This window comes from Lygodium microphyllum, chromosome 9 (assembly GCF_053477565.2).
Source record: "Lygodium microphyllum isolate KBCC chromosome 9, Lygodium_microphyllum_v1.1.10, whole genome shotgun sequence".
Classification (NCBI taxonomy): Eukaryota; Viridiplantae; Streptophyta; class Polypodiopsida; order Schizaeales; family Lygodiaceae; genus Lygodium; species Lygodium microphyllum.
In genome coordinates this window covers 38,730,881-38,758,772 of record NC_141143.1, presented here as the reverse complement: position 1 = coordinate 38,758,772, position 27,892 = coordinate 38,730,881, and positions in this window count along the sequence as shown.

Genomic DNA, 27,892 nt, shown 5'->3' with positions numbered 1-27,892 from the left:
CATATTTCACGGTGGATTCCGTGCCACGGTGGATTCTGTGAGGTTTTACGGTGGATTCCGTAAACTTTGTTGATCAGGGCTCATACACAAAGTGGATTCTTTGTGCGAGAAGTTGATGGGGACGCCTATCCTTTTCGGGTGTTTTATTAATTTAGTGTATACATGGGTAATTCCATAGCGGGTGATTCCGTAAAATGCATATTAAATTAATAATCGTTTATGAGTTTAGAGTGCACACTCGTAAAAAATTAAGGTTAGGATTTATTTCTAACCAGTTGATTTATTTATGTAGCTGAAGACTGCTAGGTATTCACTTTTGTCACTTTAATTGTATTATTTTACTAACGATTGTGAATGCTTCAGTTGATGTGTAGAGATAGCAGCAGTGGCGGAGGAAAGCATTGGAGGATAGCGAGTATTCGATTTATGGATTATATTTTGATAGGCGCCACGCCTATATTTTGTCATGCCTATTTATTGAGGCATCGATTATTTATTATTATTTTGTATGCGCATGGGTGCACGGTTATGTTATTTTTATTTGGACATTGTATTGGGCGTGCCAGACTCTTTGGGCATTGTTCATTAGCTTTATTCCTATTTTTGTGTAAAAGCAAACTCAAAAGCTAAAAGCTTGCTATTTTGTAATTTGGGCTATTATTTGAGCATGAAGATGAAATATACATAAAATACATGCTTTGTGGAGCACTCACACAATGCATGGGGGGAGATTGCACCCAATTGGTCTCTTGCTCTTGTCATTCATGCTTTTTACCTTGTAAATTGTGCAAAAAGTAGAGTTTATTATTCTTGGGGACCTTCCGACATTCACTACGCGAGCATACAGCGTCCGATCTGCACAACAGTGTGACAAATCCTGGAGGTGATGCAACTCCAATAGAAGGACGAGACAGAGACCGTGTCCGTGCCTCCAGAAAAAGCACCTAAGCTACGCTCTTTGAAACCGCCACGAGAGCGAGGAGTAGGACCTCTATCCCAAGCTGACAGTGGGCTCACTGCATCCGTATCTCTACAGCATCCCCCTGACCCTGAAGCACTCCCTGCATCTAGCCCAAGTTTGGAGCATCGACCTCGTCTGCTCGAAGCTGAAGCATCTAATCGTGCTGAAGTAGATCTAATAGAGTGGCCTGACGATGTTCGAGACGGCTCCTGGTCTGCCATGTCTCTGAATCTCACCATCTAATCTGGAAACATGCGCGTGAAGATATCCTGCAACTCCTCATCACTCATCCCTTGACTCATCATGATGATCTAAGTATCCACAAAGTTCACCTGCACAGACAAAAAATGATGTTAGTATAATCAATTTAAATCATACAAAGCACGGTAATATAAATCTTTAAAAAATGATCTTACTTAAAATGCATATCTTATGTATCCTTATAAGCAATTAGTCAACGAATTGAGTAAGTGGATACTCCAAGTATGAAGTATTATATGGTCCCATGTCAATCTTCTGACATAACTTGGCATAAACTAGAAGGTCGATAGACATGTCACCACAAAAAAATGAGTCCACCTCATTCTCAAAGAATTCTTGGACTCCTATATTTCCATCATTGTTACCCGATGCTCGCTCCTCTACATACTCCAAGCTTTCGGTGACCTCCATCCCTTGGTAATATCGACCCCTCTATTTGCATATTGTCCTCATCTATGCTTGGAACATTTCTTTGATAATATACTCTCGCACTTTAGGGAGCTGAAGGTATAACATACCACTATCGAGGTTGTTGGGGTTTTGATAGAATTGATTACATGTTCATAAACATGTGTAAGAGAGATTTAACTATTGTAACATGTACCATGTCACAATGCAATTAACAAATAAATCAGTTCATGCACCTGTTCACAATGGGCCGACAATACAAAGGTGTCGGGAAAATCTGTCCTTTTTTTTTTTGGAATCTATTTTGAGAAATCCATATGGACCTCGTCGAAGTGTTGCTTCAACTCCTTCAAGTACCACTTTGAACCACTGCACATCGAATAGTATCATGGAGAAGCTACGGTAATCCACCGTAACAAAACTTTGTAAGTTTCCAAAATACTCCATCTCATCTATAACCATGTTTGGATCCGTTGCTCGTCATCGGCTCTTGCTTGAACCTTGCCATGATACCACAGTCTGTTGTGGAGCGCATTTTGTCAATACGCTCTATGTAAAAATATTGTTCAGGCAACCATGCTACACTATATATTTTGTATTGTACATTAAAACACTCAATTAGTTGTCACATAAAATATAGATACGACAAATCCTAAACATGTCATCACCTTTGGACTGCATCGCCTCGAGAATTCCCACTCGGTTGAGACCTTCGTCCCTTCGCGAGACGCTGCGGTTAAAGCTCCATGCAATCATCGCGTTGCCATAAACTGCAGCATCTCCTCCATGCCCTCGGGATATCGAATCTGTCGATGGCGCGTGTACTACGTCAAAATTCAGATCGCGCTTCCTCTCGATCTTGCCTAGCTTGCTAGTACCTGATGAGCCATGTCTCCATAGAGGCATGGCACAACATACAAAAGCGATTCACTTTCTCCTTCATTGCAGCATCCATTCTTTTTTCTATCCTATTTCCAACCACCACATCTCCGGTCAGTCTATCATCATCCTTCAGTGACCATAGCATACTGTTGTCTGGATCCACCGTTGGCAGCCATTGTGAAATATGCACTAGCGCCTCAGACACCAACCAACCTTCAGCCATGCTACCTTCTGGCTGAGCTCAGTGTCGCACAAACTTTTAGTGTTTTTATGAAGCGCTCTAAGAAAAACATCCATAACGTATGGACATGTCCAACAATATCCACTTCATCTACAAGATGCACAAGAAGGTGGATAACAAAACATATCTCTCTCTCTACTACAACAACAACAACAACTACTACCACTACTACCACTACAACAACAATAACAAAAAACAAGAAAAGAAAAAGAAAACTACTATTACTAATAAGAAAACTAGACAACAATAAATAAGAAAACAAAAAAAACCATTACTACTATAACAACAACAAACAGGAAAACCACTACTACTACTACAACCACGACTACCACGACTATGACTATGACCATGACCACGACCATGACCACGACTACGACTATGACCATGATCACAACCACAACTACGACTATGACGACGACAATGACCACGACCACGACCAAGATTACGACTACAACCACGACGATGACGACGACTACGACGATGACGACGACCACGACTATGACCATAACCATGACCACGACCACAACTACCACTACCACTACCACTACTGACCATGACCACGACCATAACTACCACTACCACTATAATAAACAAGAAAAGAAGAAAAAGCAACAACAACAACAACAACAACAACAACTAATACTACAATAACCACGACCACGACTACCACTACCACTACCACTACTACTACCACTACCACTACCACTACCACTATACCACCACCACTATAATAAACAAGAAAAGAAGGAAAAACAACAACAACAAATACTACTACAATAACCATGAGCACGACCACGACCACGACTACCACACTATAATAAACAAGAAAAGAAGAAAAAACAACAACAACAACAACTACTACTACTCCTACAACAACAATAAACAAGAAAAGAAGAAAAGACTACTACTACAACAACAACAAAAAATAGGAAAACTAAACAAAAATAAACAAGAAAAAAGAAAACTACTACTACTACTACAACAACAAACGAGAAAAAAACACCCCTTTCTCTATCATTCTTTCTTTCATTTTCTCTCTTCCTCTCCCTCTCTAATTTCCTCTCCCTCCCTCACCCTCACCCTCTCTTTCTCTCTTTCCCTATTATGTTTAATTTTTTTTCTCTCTTTTTCTCTCTCCTCTCCCTCTCTCATTTCCTTTTCTCTCTTCCTCTCTCTCTCTCATTTCCTCTCCCTTCCTCACCCTCTCCCTCTCTTTCTCTCTTTTCCTATTATGTTTAATGTTTTTTCTCTCTCCTCTCCCTCTCTCATTTCCTGTCCCTCCCTCACCCTCACCCTCTCTTTCTCTCTTTTCCTATTATGTTTAATGTTTTTTCTCTCTTTTTCTCTCCCTCCCTCTCCCTCTCTCATTTCCTCTCCTCTCCCTCTCCCTCTCCTCTCCCTCTCTCATTTCCTTTTCTCTCTTCACTAATCAAGGCAATAGCAAATCTTAAGTTCATGTGGAGTATAAGGAACAAGTTTTTTTTTAAAATTCATGGAATTCCATAGGACGAATGCATGAAGGTATTTCGAGGGAAGCTTATGTTTGTCCTTAGAATTGCTAGGGCAAAGCTCTTCAAACCCATGTTGCATCTAAGATGTCATAATCTTTTACTTATTTTTTGTTCAAGATTAAATACTCATTATCAAGGTTATACCTTATTTTAAAGAAATTTCTACAAATATACAACATGCACACACATTACACATCTAAATTTGATTATATGCACACATATCAAATTTTTCCAAATCACTTTCTTTCTTAAAATTCCACCTCAAAAACTTGGTAGTTTGCAGACATATCAAATGTATTATGTTTCTAAATAATTTATTTTCTTTAAAGTTTAGCTCAAAATGCTTGCAAAGTTCGTTACGTGGAAAGAAAGATTTGGCAAAGTGTAGTTCTTATATGGAATAGCTAATAGTCTATTGCTAATGTCCAATCAAGTCTCCTCACTTTTCACCTCAAGTAAATTATATTTGGATGCATAAGAAGTTCAGCTCAAAATGCTTGCAAAGTTTGTTACATGGAATGAAAGATTTGGCAAAGTGTAGTTCTTATATGGAATAGCTAATAGTCTATTGCTAATGTCCAATCAAGTCTCCTCACTTTTCACCTCAAGTAAATTATATTTAGATGTATAAGAAGCCTCTAGATAGATATTAAACATGTATAAATGTTCTAGCAAAAAGGTAATATATTTTTTTTCTAACTCATATGGTTTGTCTCAAGAAGTAGTAAAATGAGGTATAGGAGGCATTGAATTTGTTTCATCACAATATATTAACTTATAAATTTTTTCATGAAGTAATAGAATGGGTTATACAAGACTTTATTTATTTTGTCACAAGATAAATTTATATTGTTTATCATGAAATACTAAAATCAACTAAAATCAAGGAGGACAAGATTTGAGGGGTTTGGGTTTGGGATATGATAAATTTATATTGTTTATCATATTAGCTTTGGGTTTGGATTTTCCTTAGTCATCAAGTCCTACACTCAAATTCTCACAAAATAACAATGCCTTCTTTGGCACCCCCATCATTGCAATCTCTAGCCAAAGCTACTTATTTTGATGTAATCAACACTACTCCAACCTCCCAAGGGATGACACTAGGGTGCTATCAACTACCCTATCCATGCTGCATAAAGAAAATGGTGAAACAATTGGTGGGGAATATGGGCTTGCCATTTTGGAGGTAGGCATGGAAGATAGTATTTCAAAATGAATTGAAAGTTTCAAACTTAACAACTTTGTCAATAGGAGGTGACTAGCTCATTCAAATTTTATTGCATCAAGAAAATTATAATCACAAGCCTCAATCATAACAAGCGCTTGGTGAGTTAATTCCTTTGGAAACAAATCAATCTTATTCAGCATCTCCACTATGTACACAAAGGCTTGTTGCCCTTGGTGAGTCAATTCTTTTGGAAACAAATCACTCTTATTCAACATCTCCACTATGTACACAAAGGCTTGTTTCCCTTGGTGAGTCCATTCTTTTGGAAACAAATCACTCTTATTCAACCTCTCCAATATGTACACAAAGGCTTATGATCTCACTCGTATTCAATATCTCCAATATGTACACAAAGGCCTACCATTTCACTCATTTCCTCTATCTACTTTACTTGCCATTTTTATGAGTCATACAAGGCTACTACAAGTGGATCCCTTTATCACGATTCGTTGTTTTCAATCTACAACTTGTTCATCTTTCGTCTCTCTTCCTTTTAGGATGGCCACTACTATTTGTGAAAAGGTCTCTCCAACTTGGTATAGCCCTAATGTTTCTAGTTAAAGTAGATTTCAAATAGTATCATTTTAAATAGCCAAGAATATGTTAATGAGGACTTTTGTTCTCACATGTCCATATATAACTCCTTGGGAACACTCTTATAAACAAAGCTTGTGAATCTCAAAATAGAGTTACAAATTGCAAACTCACAGATCCAATTTGCAACCTCTAAAAGTGCCAGGTCTATTTTCAAGATTTTCTTGTTTATATAAATCTCAAACATCAAGCTTTCCACTAATTGAGAGAATTTACTCCTGGAGTTTCATGGCATATGATAAATGAGAATGGCCTTAGCATCTTAGAATTGTGCCAAAATTTGTACATTGGTCTTTACATTTCATTTCAATGTTTTATGACAAGAAGAAGAGTAGGGAGAGCGGTAGAAGACGTCAATTGTAGATGCCGTTCTCATATCCTGATGCCAAATTCTAATTTCTCTTTCTTTCATCTCGTTCTATCTCTCAATCTTCCTACACCCTTTAATCTCTTACCTTTGCGATAGACCTTCAACCCAACATGCTTCAAAAACGTCTCAATATTAAGCCTCATGTCGATTAAGAGAGTGTAGGTAGTTCATGGTTGACAATTGGTCACTCCATAATGGTGAGGTGTGTCATGGACACGGTAATTCTCAAAGATAGGACAATATTTTTTCATGCACTTGAGTGAGAAAGTAATTTCACATAGCCTCATTTTACAATTGAGCCTTATGTCCCTTGTGTCCATTAATATTAGTCCAATATATTTTATGACACTCAATTTTAAGAGATCCTGGAAATCGATCCTCAAGACTCAATCTTAAAATTAAGTCCATTGCTCATTAAAGTGCTCCAATGTTGATGGGTCACAATTACTCATGATAATTACAAGCACAATTGCAAGACTTGAATGTATAAGACATGGTGCTTTATTGAATGTGGAGAGAGAGAGAGAGAGAGAGAGAGAGAGAGAGAGAGAGAGAGAGAGAGAGAGAGAGAGAGAGATGTACATATAAGGATTCTCACATCTAAATTTTCATTGAAATTTTTGAATGTTTTTTCCTTGCACAATCAATAAAGCTCCATGGATCCATAGTCTTGTAGTAGGTAGACTTTGAGGATATCTTTCAAGGAAGAAAGATGGGGGCAGGGTCAAGGATATGCCACCTACCTAGGCATAGTAGTTAAAGGATTGTAAGTGTGTGTAGGAGACGCACATGTAGTCTTACCAAGGAAATGCTAAGAGAAATGTAGTATTGAGTGTTTATTGTGGCATAATGAGTGCATTCATATGTGAAGGGTTTGGGAAATCCAAGATAGGCCCCAAGTCTTCAAGAATTTCATTCACCTGAGTAATTAATATGCAATACATATGATAGATCTGATTGATATGCCTAAGAAAAGGACACATGCACATACTTGGGATGATAGACCAACACAAACTAAGATTATGGCTCAATATACATACTAATATATGAATAATCTTTGTTGAATATAATCCAAAAGCTATAGGTAACACCTCAAAATCTCTGCTATGAATGTAAATTACCTATCCATCTTACGAGCTTAGTAGCATGTTGCCTTTCCGCATATTTCAAAGTGACAAGCCTGAATGCATTGTTAAGTGCATTTTTGATTGGCCATGGAAAGAATAAAGCATATGCTACTTTTAGGCAATAACTTCCTTATTGTGATTTGCATGAGGAAAAATTGTTATCATCTATTAGTTGTTGTCCGAAAAATTGCATAGCTTGGGATTGGAACCACAGACTTGTAAGTTGCATGAAAAAGATGCTTGGAAATGGATTAAGTCAACACTAGCCTTAGTATTGCATGAACTTCATCTACCATGTTGTATCTAAGGGTCGCTAAAAGGCATCCAGGTAAAGCTACAACAATTGAGGATGGTCTACCAAGTCATCCTCTTCCATCCACTTTACATCTATTGGTGAAACAATGCTAAAGCTTCACTAAGAAGCATATGGAAACTTTATCTCTAACTTTACTTGCCTTGAAATCTCTACTAAGATGTTATAGGCATTTCTTCCCCTTAAGCTTTGCGATGCTTTATACTTTCACATAGTTGCAATTACAACTTAACTAATATGTACCATTACATCAAATTAACTAGCCCCTCATGTATATCTGTCATACTAGAAGCACCAAATACATTAGGAAACATTCTTGTTTTCATACTTTGAACCATTGCAACGTGACTGTGCATGGGAATTTGCATACTACCAACCATACCAAGATACATTTTTCTATACTTGCATGCATTACTAGTTACAATTTTCCCTCATGACCAATTTTATTTGGAGCATTTGCATAACTAGTATTAATACCATGAGTCCCAAACATAATGGGATGCATATATGCATTGCCAAAATTGCCACTTTGTGCCCCAGCATCATATTAGTATTGTTATACATGGGGTTATGCATATTACTAGCCATACCTTGATACATTGGACCTTGCACACCATGCATTGGTTGCTACACACCATAAGAAATTGTGCGATACATCCTCGTATGCAGTCGTTGATCCACCGTTGTTGTATTGCTGCGCATTTGAGGTGTGGAATTCACCAAAATATTGTGTGTGTGACATTTGTTACTTTGTACATACTTAGTCATTGTGTTTACATTTATTTTTAGCATGCGAGTATAGTGGAGAGAAGTTCGGAAGCATAGTAACGGGAAATTAAAAAAAACAGCCACAGAGTAGATGCAGAGAGGAGAGCTTGGTCTATCCATGGCAATATTAAGCTTTGATTAGCCTCTGGATCAGAGATTTGCCAGAGAGGCGACATGCATGAATCAAGAGAAGAGCTTGATGAATCCATGGGAATTCATATTCAGTTTTGAATAAGCCTTCAGATACAAAATCAATCAGATACGTGTTCAGGGAGAAAGGCGAAAGAGGAGCTACTTGAAACGGAAGAAGGATGTCATCGATCGGAAGGGGGCCTTCTGTTCCCTTACAGGCCACTGATTTCTGTGCGACTGAAATCCTTCGACAATAGGGCTGGTGTTTTTTTACATGATTCAGAGCATTTGTGGAGTTTTTAAAGAGATGAATAGAAATCTGCTTATTCTCCAGCTTAACTCATATGTTTGTTGTCCCTTGTCTGCACATCTGATTGGAGGAGAAAATAAGCAATTTTGAGAAGGAAAGCTTGCTTCTGATCTTCAAGCCCCCTTGCTCCTAGCCTAGAAAGAGGTACCTCTAGCATGGCAGCTCCGGCCAGATGGAGCCTGCGTGTGCTGATCGTGGTGGCCATCTGCATTGCCCTCTTTTACGTGGGCCGCCCTCTCTACTGGAAGCTTTTCGCCACTCTGCAAGACCTCTGGCATCAACAGTATCAGGCCATCAAACCAGATGCTTTTGACCTTGTGCAGGAAGCTTGATAAATTGGTTGAATTCCCAAATAGAATATATTATAGAATCTTAATGCAAATGGAAGCATATCCAACAGCTTTACACAAGGTTGCCATAGCAATGAGATAATGGAACCGTAGAATCTTGACGAAGGAAAAATAGCCTATGGAGTTAATGTCAGCACGTTGCTATTTTTTTTTCTCTTGCCGATCGATTAGTTGAGGACGGACGTTCGATGGAGTGAGAGGAAGGTTATGCTCGGCTTTCCTGATCATGACCTTTGAAATTGCAACAATGGAACTTTACTTCTGTTACGAAGAGCCAACGACTGCTGTTTTGCTACCTTATAGACATTTCTGTTTGTGCAAACCCCGTGCCGCAACATGTAAAGAATGTCCACTTTGTCGAAGTGCAATCAATGATCGGATAATAGCTTTTACAGCTTGATGAAAGCTAGAGAGTCCTGCAGTGTCAAGTTTTGGTCCTTAAGGACTGGCTGAAGTATTTCGTGGTTACTCGATACACAATTTCTGCATGGAGATCTGAGTGAAGAACTAAAGGGTTTGAATGCTGCTGTACAAAATAAACAGGGAGAAGGAATTACTGCTTATGCCTCTGAATCTAATACCTGAGGGAAAGGCAGTTGCATGGAGTTCAATGCAATGGCCATTGTTTTTATTGGCAAGCAAGGTTTTCTCTGCAATAGAGCTTGCTGCAGATTTTGATGGTAGCCAGGCAAACTTATGAGAGAAGATTAGGAAGGATGAATATACCAGTTATGCTGTGGAAGAAGTGTATTATGACTTTTGTCAAATTCTAATCAACCTTCTAAATGAGGATGCTCTGGCCTGGATTGAGTCTTTAATGCCTGCTTCTATTCTAATTAAAATCTCATATATGCCGTTCTGTTACTATTGCCCTGTAAGTATTGGAATTTCTTGTGCTGAAATGAAGCAAATTTACAGCAAACACATGATATATACAATGCAGAACTAAGAATGAACCAAAGATGCCAAAAAACATATTGATATATGATAGAAAAAAATTCATAGCAATGAATAAGACTCATGTGTGTACTTCTTCCTTGTTTATGAAGGATTGCCGGTTCACTCAATACAAAAGGTTGTGTATGACCATGAACATTATTGATCTTTCCAACTGATCAACATCCTAGGAAGCAATTGCAGTCATATCATATTTGAATTCATTCACTTGCTTGATCTTCCATCTTGAAATTTAAAAAGGTCTTCTGGAGACACGACTTTGCTTTCAAAACCCTTCGACATCTTTGGTGAACTCGACGTGAAAGCGTCACAGAAATTTCAGGATGGGAGATACTTCAACATCTATTTCAGCCTCTTCTACAATTCCAGCTGTGTCCTCTACTTCAGCTGCATCAATGACTGCTGCGTTAAGTACTTCAACAGATGATCTAAAGCAGATTTTGTAGAATATGTCCATGTATATGCAGCTTCAAAATCAGGAGACACAATTGTATATGCAGCAACAGCAGCAATTGCATCAACAACAGTTGTCTCAGCAAAGGCAACTATATTCGGAGCAGGAGAATGCAAACCGCGCAACTAAGGCGATTGAAGCAGTTGAGAATGAGAAGAAGCTATTTGATGGCCGTAATGTTTCAGCATATTTGAAGACATATGAGATTAAGATGGGGTTTTTTGGAGTTCCAGCTGGACTTATGAGTAAGTACTTCCTTCGTCTAGTCACACTCGCCTTGAGGGCAAAAGTGACTGATCTTTTTATTCAAAATTCACATTGGCAAGATTTTAAGAACGCCCTGAAAGAAGAATATTTCCTTGAGGATTTTGGGATGGCTACACGGCACTCATTCCGAGAGTGGGTCTACATGCCAAACAAAGGTCTAGCTGCTTCAGAGTTGATTCGAGAATTTGAAGAGAGGTATAGTCAGCTTGATGCTATTGAACAAAGAGCATTGGATGTTCAAAAAGTTGAGCTTTTCTTGCAAGCTGCAGATCGTGCTCTTCAGGAAGAATTGGGAGAGCTTCTTGAGGATCGCACGAAGCCTATGGGTCTTAAAAGGGATTGGCAGGATGCCCAGGATGCAGTCTCAACTTTGACCAAGAGGAGAATATGGAAGACCCGCCTACAGAATGGTTCTATGACACCGACACCGTCTTCTGCTCCTATGCCTGCTTCTATCCCTGTTATTTCTTCTCCTCAGCCAGTTTCTTGGCCTATGCCAGTGCCTACTGTTTCTACTCCTCCTATTCCTCCTATTCCATGACCAATGCCAACATGTTTTGCTCCAAAACCATCCACTCCGTCAGTGCCTACCTCTCTTGATGACATAATCAAAGGCATAACGGATTTGACACTGGAGTCAGTTAAAGCGGAGTTGGTGGGAAAATTGAAAGAGTAGTTTGCTTCGACTGTGCCTACTATTTCTTCTAGTGCTCCTACTACACCTAGAAGTGCTCCTAGTGCACCTAGGAGAGATCGGATATGTGTCAAGATTGTGGGAGAGAAGGAAGGAGTCTCACTTGTAGCTTTCTTGCTTGCACAATGGGGGAATACACACAAGGGTGGAGGCTGAAAACAATTTTCCTCTTCTTAGTTATGTAAGCCAAAAAGAACTCAAGTACAAAGAAATAGAAGAACTCTATATATGGGTCTCAAACCAAACTCAACTAACTAAGGTGGCATACTAACTGAGCCACAAACTAGAGTAGATAAGGATAGCTATCATGTAGCTATTATTCATGGGTGGTGTACCAATCGCGTCTGCAATTGACAAATCGGTGACATAAATACATAATGGTCACCCTGGCGTATCACGAGTGGAGCTTGATATCTCAACAGGATGTATTTGGTGCGATAGTACGGACCATCAGCATTGCAGGGATTGTGAATCTTTTCAGGATGCAAGGAGGAAGAATTTGGTATTTTGGGGACAAGATGGTAAGATTTGGTTGACTGAAACAGGAGCTCTGCTTGCTACCAACTTTGGGAAAGATGGAATGAAGAAGTTAGTGGATGACATGGCTACGCATACTTCTTATGTGACAGCTAGAGGAGATGCTTCTGCATATGTAGTCCAAATTAGGAAGGGATCAGAGAATGAGTCAGCACTATGGACTTATGCTATGGAGACTGTAAACAAGGGAAAAATTCAGCAAACTGTTTTGACTAGTGCAGGCTCTAGCATCAGATCAGAGAAAGGTTGGGATTCGCCTGTTGACAGGTACTCTATTTATGCCTACTTGGCTAAGTCTCAGGGAGTAGATGTACTTGTTGAGGAGAAGCGTAAGAGGGATGAAGAAAATCCAAGTGTAGCTAAGAAGACTAGAGGGGGTGAGTTTGTTACTCCACCTACTGCAGGACCGTCTTTGAGACCAGGGCCAGAATGACACATGGAAGATGCTCAAAAGAGAGAAAAGAGGCAAGAGCCGAGAGAGAGAAAGCAGCCAGGGTTTAGATTTATGTCCGATATTGAGACATCTACAGACATGAAGAAAATCTTTAATGACAAGATACATGGCAGTGAGGTGACTTTCACTATTTTTGAGGTTTTGGGCATCTCGAAAAGAGAGTTTCAAGATCAGTTTCAGGAGGTCTTGAAGAGGAAAAGACATGCATTGCCTACTACTGATACACAGGGAGTTTTTATTGGAGAGTTGGATGAGGATGAGGATGAAGTTATGGTTGAGAATGCTTCTGTTTTTCCGCAGATAGAGAAGAGGGTTCAGCCTATGCATTATGTTGAAATTGATGAGCCTGTCTTGATACCGCGTAGTTACTTTTCGCGGAGTCATTGGGCTAGGGCAACTATAGGGATGATGGTAAAAATTGGAGAGAAACATGTGCCTTATGTTGCTTTGGTGGATCATGGTTCAGAGATGAATCTCATAGTTCGTGGAGTTTATGAGAGTAACAGATGGCCTATGGATGTAGAGCATGGGTGGCATATGAGAGCCGCTAATAACACTGCAGGTGATTTGTATGCTGCCTGTCCCAGTGTCAGGGTTTCTATTGGAGATGTAGAGGAGGATTTCCATTTCTTTGTGCAGGATTCATGCTCTTATCCCATAATTCTTGGACAGCCATCCATCAAAGAGATGCGCATGGAAACAAAGGTAATGGATGATGGATCTGCTTATGCATGGATTCGCAGTAAAGATGGCATGAGAGCAGTTCAGTTTATGACTGTGTGTGTGAACCATGTTAGAAACAGAGATACTCTCAGAGATGCACCTTTGCCCACTGTGAGGGATTCGGGTTTTCATTAGGTACCGCGGTTTCGCGAGACGATGGTGGTATAGAGCAGAGGAGATTGGAGTTCTCGCCTCCTGGCGCAGCAGTGTTTTCTCCTCCGGTTTTGTTGAGATTTCAGCAAAGAGTTCCATGAGCTATCAGAAGATTTCTAGGTTGCCTAGAGCTGCCTGGCAGTACATATGCAGGAAGGAGAAAATTTTGAAAAATGCAGGAATTTTAGAGGATGATGAGCATATAGATGGGATGTATGATAGTATGATTTGTGCAGATACGATGATAGAGATGGAAGATATGCTGAAAGCTGATATGCAGAGTTGTCACAGTAATGTATTAGTGCAATCCCTGGACATGTTTCATGAAATTAGAGATTTTGTGTCACAGTTTGAGTCAGAGGCTGAGAAGACTCAGCAAAAAGTGTTGAGTGCTGAAGAAATTCAGCAAACAGAGTTTCCGGCTGATTATGATAAGCTTACAGAGACACAGAGGGCTGATAATTTTCAGCCAACAGAGTTTACTGCTGAAATATTTCAGCATCTAGAGTTTACGGCTGTTCCTATGCAGTCCATAGAGCAAAGGGCTGAGGATATTCAGCCACCATTGGAGTGCAGAATTGCTGATTTACAACAAGAATTGAGTAATGCAAAGGATCATAATGAAGCCAAGGTTGACAGGAAATACAAGACTGTGGATAAGAAGGTGAAGCCGGTAGTTGTACCGCTTCCACCTGACAGTGATCGGCAAATAGAAAGGGCTGTCAAACAGCCAATTTTGAGGAATCCGGAGCATATTGGTCATAAATTTTTAGTAGAGACTCTTGCTGAATTGAAAATTGGAAATGGTGATTTATTGCTACCCACAGAGAAGCAATGCTTTCAGGAGATGCTTGAGCGACATGAAAGGGGATTTGCTTTTCTCCCGCATGAGTTTGGATGTGTGAATCCAGATATTGTTGCTCCTATGGTCATTTCTACTATTCCTCATATTCCATGGAATCTCTCATCTATTCCAGTGCCTAAGGCACACCTGCCAAAGCTGATTGATTTATTGAATGAGAAAATCAGGATGGGTATTCTTGAGCCTTCATCTGTACCATACTCAAATACGTGGTTTAGGTTCCAAAGAAGAATGGTACTCTCTGATTTATACAGGACATGCAGCAAGTAAACAGAGTTACTATCAGGAATATTGGTATAGGTCCAGTTGTGGATGAGTTTGCAGAAGCATTTGCTGGACGTGCCATCTATTCTTTAGGTGATTTGTATTCGGGATATAATCAGTTTCAGCTGGCTTTGGAAAGCAGGGACATAACCACCATGAGAACTCCTATTGGGCTTGTCAGGATGTGTACCTTGCCTCAAGGTGCTACTAATTCTGTTGCACATATGATGAATGCCATGCATAAGGTTCTTCGTTATTATATTCCTCAGCTTACTATGCCTTTCTTGGATGATGTGCCCATTAACGGGTGTGCAGAAGAAGAGAAGAATGAGAGTCTAAATGAGCAAGGATTCAGATAATTTGTGGCTGATCATATTTCAGCTTGTGAGAAGATTTTGGCCAGGTTAGAAGAAGTGAACTTAACACTTTCAGGGCAAAAATCTGTTTTTGGAGTGAATGAGGTTGTCATTGTTGGACATATGTGTGGGTATTATGGCAGGAAACCCTCACCTGATAAGGTGAATGCTATAGGCAAGATTGTAGAGTATTTTTACCACTTCAAAGGTATGGAGATTCATTGGAGCTTGTGTGTTTTATATGATTTGGATACCCCATTTTGCACACATAGCAGATTGTTTATATCAGCTACTTCGAAAGGGGCAGAAATTCTATTGGGATGAGAGCCACACTAGAGCCATGTGAAAATTGAAGAAGTTATTGCAGATTGCTCCTACTCTCAAGAAAGCGGATTATAATTGCAGAAGGCCTATTGTTTTGACAGTTGACACTAGTCCAATTGGCATAGGTTGGGCTGTGTGTCAAGATGATGCAGATGGAAACATGTATGCTATTCGATTTGGGGCGAAAGTCCTAAAAAAGAGACAGAGGAGATATCCGCAAATCAAGAGGGAGTTACTGGGGATTGTTACGGCTCTCAAATGTGAGAAGGAGTACTTTATTGGAGCTTCAGTTGTGGTAGAGACAGATTGCTTGCCATTGATTGGTATGATTACGAGTTGCTCTACTCTGGATATAGCTATGTTGAGATGGATTGCATACATCAAGTCATTAAATCCGGAATTTAAACACATAGCAGGGAAGGATAATCGAGTGGCAGATATGCTGTCTAGAGCCAGATATGATGATGAGGAGATGCTATTTGCAGAACAGGATGATGCAGAAATTTCAGCCACTATGGTTGATCATGTTTGTCATGTCTATGATATTGTGGCTTTCATAGAAGAACTTTATGTTGGAGATTGGTTGCAGATTGGCAAGTACCTTAGTGCACTAAGCAAAAGAGATGAATGGACAGATGAAGATTTCAAGAAGATCAGAAGGAAAGCCTATGGTTATTTTCTCAAGGATGGATTTCTTTGGAAGCATCCAAAGAAAAGAGGCGGATTACCTTTGCGGGTTGTCTGCGATAGAGGGACACAGTAACAGGTGATGAGGGAGTTTCATGAGAGTCCTTGGGCTGGTCATAGAGGAGTGTGGGCTACTTATGAGAAAATCAAGGAGAAATATTGGTGGAAAGGCACGTATAGAGATGTTTCTCACTTTGTAGAGACTTGCAGGGACTGCCAGATGTATTCGGCAGTGCGTCATCGAGATGAGCTTCATCCGACCTATCCGCTATGCATTCATTATAAGTGGGTAGTTGACTTGGTTACTATGCCTATGGGTCTATGGCAGATGAGATATATTGTTTTGGCTAGAGAGGATCTTACCAATCATGTTGAGGGCAGATCTTTGAGAAGAAGACCACTAGTGCAGTTTGTAAGTTCTTATTGGAAGAAATTTTCTATAGGTATGGCTGTGAGGGTAAGATCACTGCGGATCGCAGTGAATTGGATGCAGATGAAGCTAGAGAGTTTTTCTCTGAACTAGGAATCAAGTTGGCTCTAACCACAGCATACAATCTAGAGGGACATGGGAAGAGTGAAAGAGGGCATCCGCCAATAGTGAAACCATTAGCTAAAGCAGGCAGAGGACGGATTGGAGAATGGCCGAGACTTCTACCATTTGCTTTATGGGCTGATCGTATGACTCACACTGTTACCACAGGATATATGCTCGCAGAGTTGATGTATGGTCAGAAACCGGTTATGCCGACTGAGACTTGTGCTTTGACTTGGTCAGTTTCACCTTGGCATGAGGATTTGACGAGAGAAGAGCTCTTAGCTCTTCGGATTCGGCAGTTGGAGAGAAGACCAGAGGATATTCAGCTAGCTATTGATAGGTTGAAGGTTGCTAGACTAAGAAATAAGGATAGGTTTGACAGCAGGCATCGCTTACGGCCTAGAGCAATAGAAGAGGGAGATTGGGTATTAGTCTTTGATAGCAGCCTTGAAAATCAGCATACTGCACTTCAGAAGATGGTGAAAAGATGGTTTGGGCCGTACATAGTCAGACATGTCTTTGATAATGCAACATATGAGTTGACATAATTGGATGGGACAGTGCTTAGAGTGCCTATTGCTAGAAAAAGAATCAAGATTTTCAAGAAAAGAGATGATGAAGATTATGCATTGGAAGAATTTGCAAGAGAAGAGCGACGAGAAGAAACTCCAATGGAAGAGACAGATGATATGACGGATAATCTTGTTGATATACCGGAAATGCATAATGAAGAGATTGATCTCTTTGTGGATCTTGATGATAACGATCATGGGTAGTTGGCTCGTCCGGAGGATGCACACGATTAGAGGGGGTGGATGTCGTATTGCTGCACATTCGAGGTGTGGAATTCACCAAAATATTGTGTGTGTGACATTTGTTACTTTGTACATACTTAGTAGTTGTGTTTATATTTATTTTCTGCATGCAAGTATAGTGGAGAGAAGTTCAGAAGCATAGTAACGGGCAATATTTGGGAAAAGAAAACCGTCACAGAGTAGGTGCAGAGAGGAGAGCTTGGTCTATCCATGGCAATATTAGGCTCTGATTAGCCTCTGGATCAGAGATTTGCCAGAGTGGCGACATGCATGAATCAAGAGAAGAGCTTGATGAATCCATGGGAATTCATATTCAGTTTTGAATAAGCCTTTAGATACAAAATCAATCAGATACTTGTTCGGGGAGAAAGGCGAAAGAGGAGCTACTTGAAATGGAAGAAGGATGTCATCGATCGGAAGGGGGCCTTCTGTTCCCTTACAGGCCACTGATTTCTGTGCGACTGAAATCCTTCGACAATAGGGTTGGTGTTATTTTACATGATTCAGAGCATTTGTGGAGTTTTTAAAGAGATGAATAGAAATCTGCTTATTCTCTAGCTTAACTCGTATGTTTGTTGTCCCTTGTCTGCACATCTGATCGGAGGAGAAAAAAAGCAATTTTGAGAAGGAAAGCTTGCTTCTGATCTTCAAGCCCCCTTGCTCCTAGCCTAGCAAGAGGTACCTCTGGCATGGCGGCTCAGGCGGCCAGATGGAGCCTGCGTGTGCTGATTGTGGTGGCCATCTGCATCGCCCTCTTTTACGTGGGCCGCCCTCTCTACTGGAAGCTTTCCGCCACTCTGCAAGACCTCTAACATCAGCAGTATCAGGCCATCAAACGAGATGCTTCTCACCTTGTGTAGGAAGCTTGATAAATTGGTTGAATTCCCAAACAGAATATATTATAGAATCTTAATGCAAATGGAAGCATATCCAACAGCTTTACACAAGGCTGCCATAGCAATGAGATAATGGAACCGTAGAATCTTGACGAAGGAAAAATAGCCTATGGAGTTAATGTCAGCACGTTGCTGTTTTTTTTTCTCTTGCCGATCGATTAGTTGAGGACGGACGTTCGATGGAGTGAGAGGAAGGCTATGCTCGGCTCTCCTGATCATGACCTTTGAAATTGCTACAACGAGACTTTAGTTCTGTTACGAAGAGACAACGGCTGCTGTTTTGCTACCTTGTAGACATTTCTGTTTGTGCAAACCCTGTGCCGCAGCATGTAAAGAATGTCCACTTTGTCGGAGTGCAATCATTGATCGGATAATAGCTTTTACAGCTTGATGAAAGCTAGAGAGTCCTGTAGTGTCAGGTTTTGGTCCTTAAGGACTGGCTGAAGTATTTCGTGGTTACTCGATACACAATTTCTGCATGGAGATCTGAGTGAAGAACTAGAGGGTTTGAATGCTGCTGTACAAAATAAACAGGGAGAAGGAATTACTGCTTATGCCTCTGAATCTAATACCTGAGGGAAAGGCAGTTGCATGGAGTTCAATGCAATGGCCATTGTTTTTATTGGCAAGCAAGGTTTTCTCTGCAGTAGAGATGGTAGCCAAGCAAACTTATGAGAGAAGATTAGGAAGGATGAATATACCAGTTATGCTGTGGAAGAAGTGTATTATGACTTTTGTCAAATTCTGATCAACCTTCTAAATGAGGATGCTCTGGCCTGGATTGAGTCTTTAATGGCTGCTTCTATTCTAATTAAAATCTCATATATGCCGTTCTGTTACTATTGCCCTGTAAGTATTGGAATTGCTTGCTGAAATGAAGCAAATTTACAGCAAACACATGATATATACCATTCAGAACTGAGAGTGAACCAGAGATGCCAAGAAACATATTGATATATGATAGAAAAAAATTCATAGCAGTGAATAAGACTGCTGTGTGTACTTCTTCCTCGTTTATGAAGGATTGCCGGTTCACTGAATACAAAAGGTTGTGTATGACCATGAACATTATTGATCTTTCCAACTGATCAACATCACAGGAAGCAATTGCAGTCATATCAGATTTGAATTCATTCACTTGCTTGATCTTCCATCTTGAAATTTAACAAGGTCTTCTAGAGACACGACTTTGCTTTCAAAACCCTTCGACATCTTTGGTAAACCCGACATGAAAGCATCGCAGAAATTTCAGGATGGGAGATACTTCAGCATCTATTTAAGCCTGTTCTACAATTCCAGCTGCGTCCTCTACTTCAGCTCCATCAATGACTGCTGCATCAAGTACTTCAACAGATGATCTAAAGCAAATTTTGCAGAATATGTCCATGTATATGCAGCTTCAAAATCGGTAGACACAATTGTATATTGAGCAACAACAGCAATTGCATCAACAACAGTTGTCTCAGCAAAGGCAACTATATTCAGAGCAGGAGAATGCAAACAACGCGACTAAGGCAATTGAAGCAGTTGAGAATGAGAAGAAGCTATTTGATGGCCGTAATGTTTCAGCATATTTGAAGACATATGAGATCAAGATGGGGTTTTTTGGAGTTCCAGCTAGACTTATGAGTAAGTACTTCCTTCGTCTAGTCACGACCGCCTTGAGGGCAAAAGTGACTAATCTTTTTATTCAAAATTCACATTGGCAAGATTTTAAGAAGGCCCTGAAAGAAGAATATTTTCTTGAGGACTTTGGGATGGCTATACGGCGGTCATTTCGAGAGTGGGTCTACATGCCAAACAAAGGTCTAGCTACTTCAGAGTTGATTCAAGAATTTGAAGAGAGGTTTAGTCAGCTTGATGCTATTGAACAAAGAGCATTGGATGTTGAAAAAGTTGAGTTTTTCTTACAAGCTGCAGATCTTGCTCTTAAGGAAGAATTGGGAGAGCTTCTTGAGGATCGTACGAAGCCTATGGGTCTTAAAACCGATTGGCAGGATGCCTAGGATGTAGTCTCGACTTTGACCAAGAGGAGAATATGGAAGACCCGCCTACAGAATGGTTCTATGACACCGACACCGTCTTCTGCTCCTATGTCTACTTCTATCCCTGTTATTTCTTCTCCTCAACCAGTTTCCTGGCCTATGCTAGTGCCTACTGTTTCTAGTCCTCCTATTCCTCATGTTCCACGACCGATCCCAGCACCTTTTGCTCCAAAACCATCCACTCCGTCAGTGCCTACCTCTATTAATGACATAATCAAAGGCATAAGGGATTTGACAATAGAGTCAGTTAAAGCCGAGTTGGTGGGAAAATTGAAAGAGCAGTTTTCTTCGACTGCGCCTACTATTTCTTCTAATGCTCCTACTGCACCTAGGAGTGCTCCTAGTGCGCCTAGGAGAGATGGAAGATGTATTTGGTGCGATAGTACGGATCATCAGCATTGCAGGGATTGTGAATCTTTTCAGGATACAAGGAGGAAGAATTTGGTATTTTGGGGACAAGATGGTAAGATTTGGTTGACTGAAACAGGAGCTCCACTTGCTACCAACTTTGGGAAAGGCAGAATGAAGAAGTTAGTGGATGACATGGCTGCGCGTACTTCTTATGTGACAGCTAGAGGAGATGCTTCTGCATATGGAGTCCAGATTGAGAAGGGATCAGAGAATCAGTCAGCACTATGGACTTGTGCTATGGAGACTGTAAACAAGGGAAAAATTCAGCAAACTGTTTTGACTAGTGCAACCTCTAGCATCAGATCAGAGACAGGTTGGGATTTGCCTGTTGACAGGAACTCTATTTATGCCTACTTGGCTAAGTCTCAAGGAGCAGATGTACTTGTAGAGGAGAAGCGTAAGAGGCATGAAGGAAATCCAAGTGCAGCTAAGAAGAAAAGAGGGGGTGAGTTTGTTACTCCACCTACTGCAGGACTGTCTTTGAGACCAGGGCCAGAACGACAGATGAAAGATGCTCAAAAGAGAGAAAAGAGGCAAGAGCCAAGAGAGAGAAAGCAGCCAGGGTTTAGATTGATGTCCGATATTGAGACATCTACAGACATGAAGAAAATCTTTAATGACAAGATACATGGCAGTGATGTGACTTTCACTATTTCTGAGGTTTTGGGCATCTAGAAAAGAGAGTTTCAAGATCAGTTTCAGGAGGTTCTGAAGAGGAAAAGACATGCATTGCCTACTACTGATACATAGGGAGTTTTGATTGGAGAGTTGGATGAGGATGAGGATGAAGTTATGGTTGAGAATGCTTTTGTTTTTCCGCAGATAGAGAAGAGGGTTCAGCCTATGCATTATGCTGAAATTGATGAGCCTGTCTTGATACCGCGTAGTTACTTTTCGCGGAGTCATTGGGCTAGGGCAACTACAGAGACGATGGTAAAAATTGGAAAGAAACACGTGCTTATGTTGCTTTGGTGGATCATGGTTCAGAGATTAATCTCATAGTTCGCGGAGTTTATGAGAGTAACAGATGGCCTATGGATGTAGAGCATGGGTGGCATATGAGAGCCGCCAATAACACTGCAGGTGATTTGTATGCTGCATGTCCCAGTGTCAGGGTTTCTATTGGAGATGTAGCGGAGGATTTCCATTTCTTTGTGCAGGATTCATGCTCTTATCCCATAATTCTTGGACAGCCATTCATCACAGTGATGTGCATGGAAACAAAGGTAATGGATGATGGATCTGCTTATGCACGGATTCGCAGTAAAGATGGCATGAGAGCAGTTTAGTTTATGATTGTGTGTGTGAACCATGTTAGAAATAAAGATACTCTTAGAGATGCACCTTTGCCCACTGTGAGGGATTCGGGTTTTCATTAGGTACCGCCGTTTCGCGAGACGACGGTGGTATAGAGCAGAGGAGATTGGAGTTCTCGCCTCCTGGCGGAGCAGTGTTTTCTCCTCTGGTTTTGTTGAGATTTCAGCAAAGAGTTCCATGAGCTATCAGAAGATTTCTAGGTTGCCTAGAGCTGCTAGGCAGTACATATGCATGAAGGAGAAAATTTTGAAAAATGCAGGAATTTTAGAGGATGATGAGCATATAGATGGGATGTATGATAGTATGATTTGTGCAGATGGTAAAAATTGGAGAGAAACATATGCCTTATGTTGCTTTGGTGAATCATGGTTCAGAGATGAATCTCATAGTTCGTGGAGTTTATGAGAGTAACAGATGGCCTATGGATGTAGAGCATGGGTGGCATATGAGAGCCGCTAATAACACTGCAGGTGATTTGTATGCTGCCTGTCCCAGTGTCAGGGTTTCTATTGGAGATGTAGAGGAGGATTTTCATTTCTTTGTGCAGGATTCATGCTCTTATCCCATAATTCTTGGACAGCCATCCATCAAAGAGATGCGCATGGAAACAAAGGTAATGGATGATGGATCTGCTTATGCATGGATTCGCAGTAAAGATGGCATGAGAGCAGTTCAGTTTATGACTGTGTGTGTGAACCATGTTAGAAACAGAGATACTCTTAGAGATGCACCTTTGCCCACTGTGAGGGATTCGGGTTTTCATTAGGTACCGCGGTTTCGCGAGACGATGGTGGTATAGAGCAGAGGAGATTGGAGTTCTCGCCTCCTGGCGCAGCAGTGTTTTCTCCTCCGGTTTTGTTGAGATTTCAGCAAATAGTTCCATGAGCTATCAGAAGATTTCTAGGTTGCCTAGAGCTGCCTAGCAGTACATATGCAGGAAGGAGAAAATTTTGAAAAATGCAGGAATTTTAGAGGATGATGAGCATATAGATGGGATGTATGATAGTATGATTTGTGCAGATATGATGATAGAGATGGAAGATATGCTGAAAGCTGATATGCAGAGTTGTCACAGTAATGTATTAGTGCAATCCCTGGACATGTTTCATGAAATTAGAGATTTTGTGTCACAGATTGAGTCAGAGGCTGAGAAGACTCAGCAAAAAGTGTTGAGTGCTGAAGAAATTCAGCAAACAGAGTTTCTGGCTGATTATGATAAGCTTACAGAGACACAGAGGGCTGATAATTTTCAGCCAACAGAGTTTACTGCTGAAATATTTCAGCATCCAGAGTTTACGGCTGTTCCTATGCAGTCCATAGAGCAAAGGGCTGAGGATATTCAGCCACCATTGGAGTGCAGAATTGCTGATTTACAGCAAGAATTGAGTAATGCAAAGGATCATAATGAAGCCAAGGTTGACAGGAAATACAAGACTGTGGATAAGAAGGTGAAGCCGGTAGTTGTACCGCTTCCACCCGACAGTGATCGGCAAATAGAGAGGGCTGCCAAACAGCCAATTTTGAGGAATCCGGAGCATATTGGTCATAAATTTTCAGTAGAGACTCTTGCTGAATTGAAAATTGGAAATGGTGATTTATTGCTACCCACAGAGAAGCAATGCTTTCAGGAGATGCTTGAGCGACATGGAAGGGGATTTGCTTTTCTCCCGCATGAGATTGGATGTGTGAATCCAGATATTGTTGCTCCTATGGTCATTTTTACTATTCCTCATATTCCATGGAATCTCCGACCTATTCCAGTGCCTAAGGCACACCTGCCAAAGCTGATTGATTTATTGAATGAGAAAATCAGGATGGGAATTCTTGAGCCTTCATCTGTACCATACTCAAACAGGTGGTTTACGGTTCCAAAGAAGAATGGTACTCTCCGATTTATACAGGACATGCAGCCACTAAACAGAGTTACTATCAGGAATGTTGGTATAGGTCCAGTTGTGGATGAGTTTGCAGAAGCATTTGCTGGACGTGCCATCTATTCTTTAGGTGATTTGTATTCGGGATATGATCAGTTTCAACTGGCTTTGGAAAGGAGGGACATAACAACCATGAGAACTCCTATTGGGCTTGTCAGGATGTGTACCTTGCCTCAAGGTGCTACTAATTATGTTGCGCATATGATGAATGCTATGCATAAGGTTCTTCGTGATTATATACCTCAGCTTACTATGCCTTTCTTGGATGATGTGCCCATTAAGGGGTGTGCAGAAGAAGAGAAGAATGAGAGTCTAAATGAGCAGGGATGCAGATACTTTGTGGCTGATCATATTTCAGCTTGTGAGAAGATTTTGGCCAGGTTAGAAGAAGTGAACTTGACACTTTCAGGGCAAACATCTATTTTTGGAGTGAATGAGGTTGTCATTGTTGGACATATATGTGGGTATTATGGCAGGAAACCCTCACCTGAAAAGGTGAATGCTATAGGCAAGATTGCACAGTATTGTTCTACCACTTCAGAGGTACGGAGATTCATTGGAGCTTGTGTGTTTTATATGATTTGGATACCCCATTTTGCACACATAGCAGATTGTTTATATCAGCTGCTTCGAAAGGGGCAGAAATTCTATTGGGATGAGAGCCACACTAGAGCCATGCGGAAATTGAAGAAGTTATTACAGATTGCTCCTACTCTCAGGAAAGCGGATTATAATTGCGGAAGGCCTATTGTTTTGACAGTTGACACTAGTCCAATTGGCTTAGGTTGGGCTGTGGGGGTGAAGATGATGCAGATGGAAACATGTATGCTATTCGGTTTGGGGCGAAAGTCCTAAACAAGAGACAGAGGAGATATTCCCAAATCAAGAGGGAGTTACTAGGGATTGTTACGGCTCTCAAATGTGACAAGGAGTACTTTATTGGAGCTTAAGTTGTGGTAGAGACAGATTGCTTGCCATTGATTGGTATGATTACGAGTTGCTCTACTCTGGATATAGCTATGTTGAGATGGATTGCATACATCAAGTCATTAAATCCGGAATTTAAACACATAGCAGGGAAGAATAATCCAGTGTGGCAGATATGCTGTCTAGAGCCAGATATGATGATGAGGAGATGCTATTTGCAGAAGTGGATGATGCAGAAATTTCAGCCACTATGGTTGATCATGTTTGTCATGTCTATGATATTGTGGCTTTCATAGAAGAACTTTATGTTGGAGGTTGGTTGCAGATTGGCAAGTACCTTAGTACACTAAGCAAAAGAGATGAATGGACAGATGAAGAGTTCAAGAAGATCAGAAGGAAAGCCTATGGTTATTTTCTCAAGGACGGATTTCTTTGGAAGCATCCAAAGAAAAGAGGCGGATTACCTTTGCGGGTTGTCTGCGATAGAGGGACACAGTTTACAGGTAATGAGGGAGTTTCATGAGAGTCCTTGGACTGGTCATAGAGGAGTGTGGGCTACTTATGAGAAAATCAAGGAGAAATATTGGTGGAAAGGCATGTATAGAGATGTTTCTCACTTTGTAGAGACTTGCAGGGACTGCCAGATATATTCGGCAGTGCGTCATCGAGATGAGCTTCATCCGACCTATCCGCTATGCATTCATTATAAGTGGGTAGTTGACTTGGTTACTATGCCTATGGGTCTATGGAAAATGAGATATATTGTTTTGGCTAGAGAGGATCTTACCAATCATGTTGAGGGTAGATCTTTGAGAACGAAGACCACTAGTGCAGTTTGTAAGTTCTTATTGGAAGAAAATTTCTATAGGTATGGCTGTGTGGGTAAGATCACTGCGGATCGCGGTGAATTGGATGCAGATGAAGCTAGAGAGTTTTTCTCTCAACTAGGAATCAAGTTGGCTCTAACCACAGCATACAATCCAGAGGGAAATGGGAAGAGTGAAAGAGGGCATCCGCCAATAGTGAAAGCATTAGCTAAAGCATGCAGAGGACGGACCAGAGAATGGCCGAGACTTCTACCATTTGCTTTATGGGCTGATCGTATGACTCACAGTGTTATCACAGGATATATGCCCACAGAGTTGATGTATGGTCAGAAACCGGTTATGCCGACTGAGACTTGTGCTTTGACTTGGTCAGTTTTACCTTGGTAGGAGGATTTGATGAGAGAAGAGCTCTTAGCTCTTCGAATTCGGAAATTGGAGAGAAGACTAGAGGATATTCAGCTAGCTATTGATAGGTTGAAGGTTGCTAGACTAAGAAATAAGGACAGGTTTTACAGCAGGCATCGCTTGCAGTCTAGAGCAATAGAAGAGGGAGACTGGGTATTAGTCTTTGTTAGCATCCTTGAAAATCAGCATACTGCACTTCGGAAGATGGTGAAAAGATCATTTGGGCCTTACATAGTCAGACATGTCTTTGATAATGCAACATATGAGTTGACATAATTGGATGGGACAGTGCTTAGAGTGCCTACTGCTGGAAAAAGAATCAAGATTTTCAAGAAAAGAGATGATGAAGATTATGCATTGGAAGAATTTGCAAGAGAAGAGCAACGAGAAGAAACTCCAATGGAAGAGACAAATGATATGACGGATAATCTTGTTGATATACCGGAAATGCATAATGAAAAGATTGATTTGTTTGTGGATCTTGATGATCACGATCATGGGTAGTTGGCTCATCCGGAGGATGTGCAGGATTAGAGGGGGTGGATGTCGTATTGCTTTACATTCGAGGCGTGGAATTCACCAAAATACTGTGTGTGTGACATTTGTTACTTTGTACATACTTAGTCGTTGTGTTTACATTTATTTTCTGCATGCGAGTATAGTGGAGAGAAGTTCAGAAGCATAGTAACGGGCAATATCTGGGAAAAAAAAACAGTCACAGAGTAGGCGCAGAGAGGAGAGCTTGGTCTATCCATGGCAATATTAGGCTCTGATTAGCCTCTGGATCAGAGATTTGCCAGAGAGGCGACATGCATGAATCAAGAGAAGAGCTTGATGAATCCATGGGAATTCATATTTAGTTTTGAATAAGCCTTCAGATACAAAATCAATCAGATACTTGTTCGGGGAGAAAGGCGAAAGAGGAGCTACTTGAAACGGAAGAAGGATGTCATCGATCGGAAGGGGGCCTTTTGTTCCCTTACAGGCCACTGATTTCTGTGCGACTGAAATCCTTCGACAATAGGGCTGGTGTTTTTTTACATGATTTAGACCATTTGTGGAGTTTTTAAAGAGATGAATAGAAATTTGCTTATTCTCCAGCTTAACTCGTATGTTTGTTGTCCCTTGTCTGCACATCTGATTGGAGGAGAAAAGAAGCAATTTTGAGAAGGAAAGCTTGCTTCTGATCTTCACGCCCCCTTGCTCCTAGCCTAGCAAGAGGTACCTCTGGCATGGCGGCTCAAGCGGCCAGATGGAACCTGTGTGTGCTGATCGTGGTGGCCATCTTCATCGCCCTCTTTTATGTGGGCCGCACTCTCTACTGGAAGCTTTCCGCCACTCTGCAAGACCTCTGGCATCAACAATATCAGGCCATCAAACCAGATGCTTTTGACCTTGTGCAGGAAGCTTGATAAATTGGTTGAATTCCCAAACAGAATATATTATAGAATCTTAATGCAAATGGAAGCATATCCAACATCTTTACACAAGGCTGCCATAGCAATGAGATAATGGAACCGTAGAATCTTGACGAAGGAAAAATAGCCTATGGAGTTAATGTCAGCACGTTGCTGTTTTTTTTTCTCTTG